Raw genomic sequence first — 8,566 nt, 5'->3', positions numbered from 1 at the left:
GCTTAAGGCCAAATCCACATATCATTACAAACAATGGGAGCACTGTCATGGATTTCCCTCAGCATTTGCAGATTAGTAAAGTTATCTAATAGAAGGAAACTTAATAGCAGTTTCTGAATATACACTAAGGAAAAGAGCTTTAGGGAATCTTTGAGCCAAATCTCTTATTTGGCAGAAGAGCACTTTTCCTTTTAAGCCAACACAACATACTGTATGTGGGAATCTACATAAACAGAGTATATCTTTTTAATGAAAGGTTGGGGGGAAGACCTTAATGGCTTGAAATAGTGTATAAATTAGCTTTAAAGCAGTTCAAGTTGTAAAATTAAAAAGCTGAAACCTTAACATCATGACTCCCAAAAGCTGCATTTAGCTCATGACTCCCATTTTAATTTGCTTCCTCCATGTCTCTTCTGAAAGTTTCTTACTCTCCAAATTTTGCATTTTCCCTACTTCACAAGCCTGTATAAATATGTAGGAAAACCAATCAAAGCAAGAAAGCTTTTACAGCTGTACTTACAAAACTCACAGGACCACAACAGTACCACCCTAAATACCAGACCAAATCATGGCTTGAAACCACTACCCATCATGAGAGAAAGAGGAAAACGGAACAAGAGCTGCACAGCAGTGACAATGTCCAAAGGCATTCTTGCTGATTCATCCAGAATTGCTCCAGGGGAAAAACAGAGTGGGAACTCAATGACCTCTTACAGGGTACAGGGTTGCTTTTTTAGGCCTGTACACCAGCTGGCATGGGAGTTGGAACAAAGGCTTTTTTTCTAGCCTTCCCTGCCTCTTTCTCCATCAGCAGCCCAATTGCCCTTGTGGGGAAAAATGCTGGAGACAAAAAGTGAGACTCAGCATGTGACAGCTTTTCTCTTTGTTCTCTAACCGCAGTCTACATCAAAACATGCATAAAAAGAAGAAAAGCCACCAAATGCAGTATCACATTTATACAGTGGCCCAACGTGCAGAGAAGTGGATCTGCTGAACTCGCACGTGTTTGTTTATATTTCACATTATGTGTTCAAAGCATCTAATGCTCACCAGCAAGTTAATGTTCTTCTATGGTACTGTGAAAATTGCCCTCTCTCTTGGCATGTGCCATGGTGTGTTTCTGCTGATTGCACTGACTATACTTCATTCAGAGTGAGCAATGTAGCAGCCAGGTGGAAGCAAAGTTCCCAAGTGAGCAGCGTTCTAGGATGAGAGTCATATCAGCATTTATGAACTGTAAGTTTTCACGTGTGCCATCATCCTCCCTCCACAAACCAGCAAAACTTAAAATGGGGAAAGAACATTTTATTTGCTCTCCTCTGATTCATAATGTTCATGAACGTGATAGTGCAGCCAGTGTAGAAAATTCACTTTATCCTGGATTTAGACTAATGGGTTGATTGTTTGGGGTGTTGCTGACCTAAACTCCTATAAGGGGATCCTCATTTCTTTCTGTGGTTAGTGGGAATGGAAGACAGTCAGAATATCACAGCCTGCAACACCCTGCCTACCTATTCAGATTGAGCTGTCCATTTCAGAGCTAATAAAAAAGTTTCATGGATTTCATAGACATTAGGGATGGAAGGGACCTTGCAAAATCATCAGCTCCAGCCCCCTGCATTGGTGACAATAAATAATTAAATTAAATAGAAATCTATTTGTGTGAAGAAAAAAACCCAACAAAAAAATCTCACTTTTGTCTTTGAATTAGGATTCACATATTTAGTTTAGTTTCTATTAAACATATAAGAAAAGTTATTATTATTATTGGCATTTAGTATTTATTTATTAGCAATTATTATTATTAGTTTTTTGGTTGTGATATTGCCCATACAGCTCAAACAGGTTATGATTGTGCTAGGTGCTGCAGACACAATAAATAATAGTCCCTTTCCTAAATGCAAAGTGAGCAACATTCACCATGATCAACAACTGAGACGGCTCAGATTAGGATTTACAAGAAAAAGGTGCATAACAAAAATAAGGACCCCCTAAAAATAATACTGAATGTGCTGTAAAATGAAGTTTCCCTTTTTGGATCATCTTGTATGACCATCTACTCTCCCTCAAAAACACTTCAAGAGTATGCTTCTCATTGTCTAGGTCTGTTAGTCCTACAGTGATCTCTACTGTTCATAGTCCTGCTCAGATTGTCTGCTCAGATTCTAGAAATTGCATGGCCTGATATATAATACAGATCTGAAAAAAACAAAGGTGGGATATACTTGTTATATCTGGTATGCACATTATTAACAAAAGGGATTATATTGTTGAAATACTATCAATAGCAGCTGTTTAACTTATAGGGAAATCCAGGTGACTTTACTGAAGGAGACAGTGATGAAAGAAGTCATGTATCTTAAGTGCCACCAGACAGCCCATTCATTTCTGGGGTCAAGGGATAGAAGATATCAGCTGTTCAACACATGTGTAAGTTTAGGCCTTGGCAACAGCTGTGTATTCAGGGCCAATGGCTCCAGTAAAATAAGCTTTGTTATCATGACTGTTTGGATATGCCTAATATTTTCTTCCACCTGGTAAAAGATTTTTATCTACTGAAGGACAGTTAAAGGTTAAAACATGTTATGTCATGCAGCATGTATATGAATTCACTGTCACATTTAATTTAAGGAAAATGATCATACAAAAATATCACTGACTCGCAAGCTGCTTCAGAGCTCATTAAAATTCTAAAAGCGCCCTCCTTCCTTAACTCTTGTGTGTTTTACTCCATTATTCATGGGCGTCAAGGTTCATTTTAAAACATTCTATTAATTGGATGCCCACGTATTCATTAAGAAAACTGTAATTTTGATTTATGTGTTGTGGGAGTCACCAGATTTCATTTTAATTTCAACTATCTTTACAGAAGAATAGGCATGTTCCTGCACAAAGGTGCCTTTCTGTAAAAGGACTACAGTTTTGTTATTGGGAAATAATTAGGTATTATGAAAAAGAGAAATTGTAAAATCAAAATCACAAAAAGAACCTCCATATAAGAAAAACTCTATTTGAGAAAAGTGTGTCTAGATCTGCACCATAAGATTAATAATTTGCAACGAACCCTGCTGCCACAACAATCATACAGCTGAATTTGTGATGCATCACTTCAAGCAAGGAAGACCAGCACTGCTATTTAAGCATACACAGCTGAATGCCGAAGGCCAGTGTTTAAACAATGCATGGTGTGCCTTTTTTCCCCTAGAGTATTTATCATGGATGCTTCATCATATTATTTGATTTCCCTCCCTGCTACTTCAGTCCTTTGGAAAAGGAGAAATTATGTCCTTGGCAAAGGAATACTGCTTAAACACTAAAGCCTGGAACCAAGAACCAAGATTATACTATGTGTATAATCAGTAAATCTGCTTACATTAAAGCCCCTACTAAAGACAAGAAAAATTATAACTCAACATTAAGCAAAGCCTTAAGCGCAGCTTAAGTATATAACTACCTATTGTGGGGGATCTAAAAAGACATCACCAGAATGCTATTTGGATTAGCGGTCACTAAACAGGAGCCTATTCCTAAATTTCCCTGGCTGTGGAGTATCTTACCACCTTGTCCTTGCTGCTGTTTCTGGTCAGTTAAATAATCCAGGTACTTCCAAGAATCAAGCGTATTAGCTACTATGGCATTTCCTTTGAGGTACTACCTAGACAGTGCAAATGATTGTGGGCTGTATTTAGGAGCTATAAGTGCTCCAACAACCAAAAAAAAAAACAAAAACCATTCAGGCTGTTGGAAGGCAAAACAGCAATAAAACAAATTCAAACAAGACAACTGCTTTACTTTCAGAACTTCCCATGCCTGTAAAAATATAACAACATTGGTCAAAAATGCAGCTGGCTAAATTAGGCAGACAAGGTTCTTTGGGTGAATCTGATATCTTTTATTAGACCAACTTAAATAGTTGGAAAACAATTATTAAGCAAGCTTTCGGGTTCAAAAACCCTTCGTCAGGCTAAGGAAGTTTCAGCAGTTGGTGTGTGTTCTTCCTGGATGGAATGAAAAGTAAAGAAGCCAGAGGCTGTGCTGGTATGCATACAAGACAGGTAGTCAGTGAAAATATAGATTGAGGAGTCAATGGGTGAGAGACAGGCTAAATTATTCTTTGTTTTACTGGTTTAAATCCAGAACAGCTGCCAACAAATCAGTGACATTAATCTAGATTTTAACCAATATTACTGAGTAGACTTGAGCAGACAGTCCTTAAAGTTCAATTCCATGAGGGATAAAAAAAGATCCTGCCCCACTCTTCTGACAATTTAGATAACTGCCACTAGAGGTCTTTAGACAGGCACAGACAAGTGGAAATAGCAAGGAAAGCAGTCAGAAAAACGGCAGCTTTTGCCTTGATGTATGTGATGGGTTAGGAGCAGCCCAAATATTCCTCCACCTCAGTAACATCTAAGAAGTGCAAAAAAGAGAAGCAGGATACCAAGAAGAAAGAAAGGAAGAGACAATACGGAGATATGGAGTAGGATGATATGGAGCAAGAAATGCACACACACTGCTGAGATGCATATTCAGGACCAATGGTAAAGCACAGACCAACAAGCTGTTGTAGGTGGGACTTATCAGATGTTGTAATTTTAAATCACCCTATTCGGAGTTTAGAGTTGCTCAGGAAATTGCTCACAGACCAAAAGTTTGTAATTCTGCTTTTTGAAAAAAAAGTCTTAGTCAACATTTCCAGGTAGTCTTCCTTTTTTCCACTTTTTTTTTCCTGTTACAAGTTTAATATTGTGCTGGGTTTGGAGTTCTGCGGTTGGAGGTCTGATTTCCCTTCATGAAACTCACCAATTGTTTTTCAACATGTATTAACCACAAAAGGAAAAAATATTCCTCCCTCTTTGTCCATTTATGCAGTCTTTTTGGCTAGGGACAGACATTACACATAAACTGGTTTAAATGATCAGAAACTGGTTTAAACCTGTAACAAAACAGATGTTCAGTACATATAAACCAGTTTGAAAATGGTTGAAACCAGTTTGAGATAAACCTGGTTGAATGTAGTATCAGACATAGCTGATTTGGCTCAAACCAGTTTATGCAATGCCTGTCCCAGACCCCTCGCTGGTTTAAGATAAACCAGACACCCCCAGCTTCCCAGCATGCTCTCTGGGCTGGGTGGGGCTCTCTGCTTCACAGCAGGGCTGGCCCCTCCCCTCTGCTCCCTGGGCAGAGCTCCTCCGACAAAGATCTGCAGACACAGCAGGGTCTGCTGGCTTCCCTGTGCCCCCCTCCCCTCTCACCACTTGTTGCTTAAGCAGGGATCCCTTCCTCCCCTCTCCCATAGCACAGACCATAGCCAGTATGTGGTATGCTAGCTAATTCTGTATAAGGCTCTGGCAGAGATTGCAGACACAGCTGGGTCTGCTGGCTTCACCCTGTCCTACCCCAGCTTGCTGCTCAAGCAGGAAATCCCCCCCTCCCATCACCCACAGTATGGACCCCAGCCCCACAGACCCTAGGCAAGTGGTGTGCTAGCTAATGCCAAGAGGTGTCTATGTGTGTGTGTCTCTAATTTCACTGGGAGAGGCAGGCAGACAGAACAGGGCTTTTGGAGCTAATCAACAAGTCACCCCAGTAAGCTGTTTAAGAAGAGTTTGAAGTAATGGGAGAGAGGCTATTGTTTTGCTAATCGAGTGATAAAGACTCTTATAAGCTCTGGGCTACCTTGCGCGCCTGTCAGTTTTCTGCAGACAGTCTGACAAGCAGGGAGGGAGATTGAAAAGTTCCATATCATGAACAGATGCATGCGCTGCACACCCCACCTTGTCTCAAAGTGCTAACAAGAGTCTGGGGGCTGAAACCTCTCCCACCCCTTGAGAAGCCAGCAATAAAAAGCTGGGAATGATGCAGGCAGACTTCCCTGATGAGAAAGATCTCCCTAATGAGAAAGTCCTGGCCATGCCCCCCTCAGCTCAACTCTGTGCAAGGGAATGGAGGGCTGCTCTAGAGCCCCCTGGCTTCTAGCCTGAGCCACTGCAGGCATGTGCAGCCTAGCCGGTTCAGCCTAGCCAGGTTAGACTAACTTTCAAAGGTTGGATCAATTAGGCTCAGGCTTTTTGAATGTCTGTCCCTAGCCTTTAAGTATTTAACTGTTTTGTTCAACAGTCCCTTAGATGGTATTAAATGAAGGAAAGAGAAAGAGAAAAATATAAGGGATAGCTCTTAGGCTTTGTTAAAGACTGATACTCTTTCTCAAGACAAATTTGCACAAAGTAGGGAGTGAGGAAAAGAACAAAATGTCAGAAAATTCAATTTCTGCTTCTGATGGTTGTTTGGCACTGGAGTGTAAAGATATTTTGTGTTTTCCAAGTCAGTTATACATCTATACCACATGCCTAAAAACTCCTAACCAACAGATCTTGATGTTTGCATGAACTATTCACTCATTTCTACAGCTCTTCTGTGATTTCTTTCTACAATATTAAAGAACATAACTAAAAGTTTAAATGACTTCCATTCATTTCAAGCAATTTAATCCAGAATGCAGAGTTCACCTGAACATGGTACTCATACACACACAAACACTTAAACATAATGGGGGGTGGGGACTCTGGGGACCTGCTGCTGCAGCTGTATAGACAGTGATGGACTGGGAACACACTGGGGTGGAAAGATATTGTAGGCTGGGTGGGGTGAATGCACCATTACCCACAAACTTACCTACCCTGGAGAAATAGATAAGTGGGAGGATAGAGTAGAAAGGTGATCTTGTAAGGGTGCACCAATAAAGATTGTCTTGACCGATACCAATAGCCGATGATTAACCAATCATACTGGCTAATGCTGATCTGATAACCAATATTCAGTAATAGTGCAAGTCATTTTGAAGTACTGACAAACTATGGAAGCAGCAGCAGCAGGAGCTGGAAATGGGACTTTTGTGGCTGAGCATGGCTCCTTGTGTCCGCTCCCTGCCGCCCTCTCCCGCTCCTGCTGTTCACCAGGACCTGTAGTCTACCACATAGTTGGGCCAGTGGTGGGGCACAGGGACTGGACTATGCTCACCAGGATGCTCTGAGCATGCAGCCATAATTCTTAGTTACAAAGAGCAAAAAGAATCAATAGCCAATAACGTCATTTCTCTTTTTATTGATTCTGGTCCGATAGGAAACTGATATATCGGTGCACCCTTAAAATCTAGAGACCTACTACTGCTTACACATGCTGACTTCCAAAAGTGGTAAAAAAGAAGAGCTGACGCTTGAAGATACTTGCTAAAGTATAAGACTCACATTCTTCTCTGAATGAACCCAAAGAGTCCTCCATTCCTGAATGCTTTGGGGAAGACAGTAGTACCTAGGGAACAGTATTCTGGGGTGTAGGCTGTTATGGACAGAAGGGATGACATACCCCCTTCGTATGGGGAGCTCTGTTGAGACAGAGCACCATGCAAATTCTGGATATTAATCCAGACTCTAGAAGTCCTAAAGCTCTCAGCATTTTTATCTAAATAACCTAGAATTCACCAGAATGTGCTGGATGCAGCCAGGGAAGACGCATATGGGGTACATGGGGGTGCAAGTGCACCCCCTGAGAGCACTGGTGCACCCCCTGACAGGCCACACTCCCTGTTTAGCCAGTGGGTGGGGGCAGGTGGAAGCACCAGCGCCCCGTGTGAGCGCCGGCTGGGGAGCGGGGCCACCAGCAAAAGTGGCCGCGCCACTTCCCAAAGTGGCTGAGGGACTTCCAGAAGTGGTGCAGCTGCTTTCATAGTGAGTGAGATCAGCCATGGGGGAACCCCCCACCGGTCAGTGGGATCAGCCACTGGGGGACACCCCCCTGGTCGCTGACTGGTGTCAGGAGGGCTACGTGCACCCCCCCCCTGCGACTCAAGAGGCACCAGACACCTATGGATGCAGCCCTCCAGGGGTGGGAGTTAGCACATTATTTGAGAGCTCTGCCTGAAAAATAATCTTAAAATATTTGCCAATTTTGCTCAAGTCTTCCTGTGTTGCTCTGTCTCTCTTTCCTTTAAGTGCTTCTGAAATGCAAAGCTAGAGCAGTGAGCCAAGCACTCATTAGGGGAGCATTCCTCCTTGTGTGTAGCTAGCTCAACAAGATCTGCCCAATCCCTGGTCTGGCCAGATATCTCAGACAGCGTGTGTGGTGCAGATGAATGGGCTGAGTGAAGGAGAAAAAAACAGAGCAGCAGTGCACAAGTGTGCAGTGTTTATATGCTGCCAATCCAGTCTGGAAGGAGGGGGGAATTTTTTTTCTTCTAAATAGCCCAGAATTCACCGTCAGAACCCATTAAGTAAATGCCTATGGCACAGTGGAAAATCCCAGCACAGTGAAAAGCCCGCCAAGCCCAACGACTACATTTGTTTAAACTTCACAAGCCCTTGTAATTGGCTAACTATGCGCGCCAAAATGCGTGCCACCCATTGGCCGGTTACAAATTATTCCCACTTGGCAACTAGCAATTGGCCTGTTAACTATTCAAAAGCACGAGCAGCTTCCGCCCACGTTGGAGAACTCCGCACGCATCCTGGAGTAAACTTGGCGGACTGATCACCCACCAACGACTCCTCGTCACCGACCTCCCTGA

At 42.4% G+C, this 8,566-nt stretch overlaps 1 protein-coding gene across 1 annotated transcript in view; it reads right to left on the bottom strand.

Annotated features, from left to right (window-relative positions):
- The window catches only part of SLC35F1 (solute carrier family 35 member F1), a 458,666-nt gene that overhangs the window by 347,881 nt on the left and 102,219 nt on the right, over positions 1–8,566 (bottom strand). The window lies entirely within an intron of this gene.

The sequence above is a fragment of the Alligator mississippiensis genome, chromosome 1 (assembly GCF_030867095.1).
Source record: "Alligator mississippiensis isolate rAllMis1 chromosome 1, rAllMis1, whole genome shotgun sequence".
Lineage (NCBI taxonomy): Eukaryota > Metazoa > Chordata > Crocodylia > Alligatoridae > Alligator > Alligator mississippiensis.
The sequence above is the reverse complement of the archived record's forward strand: the minus strand, read 5'-3'. Positions and strand labels throughout refer to the sequence as shown.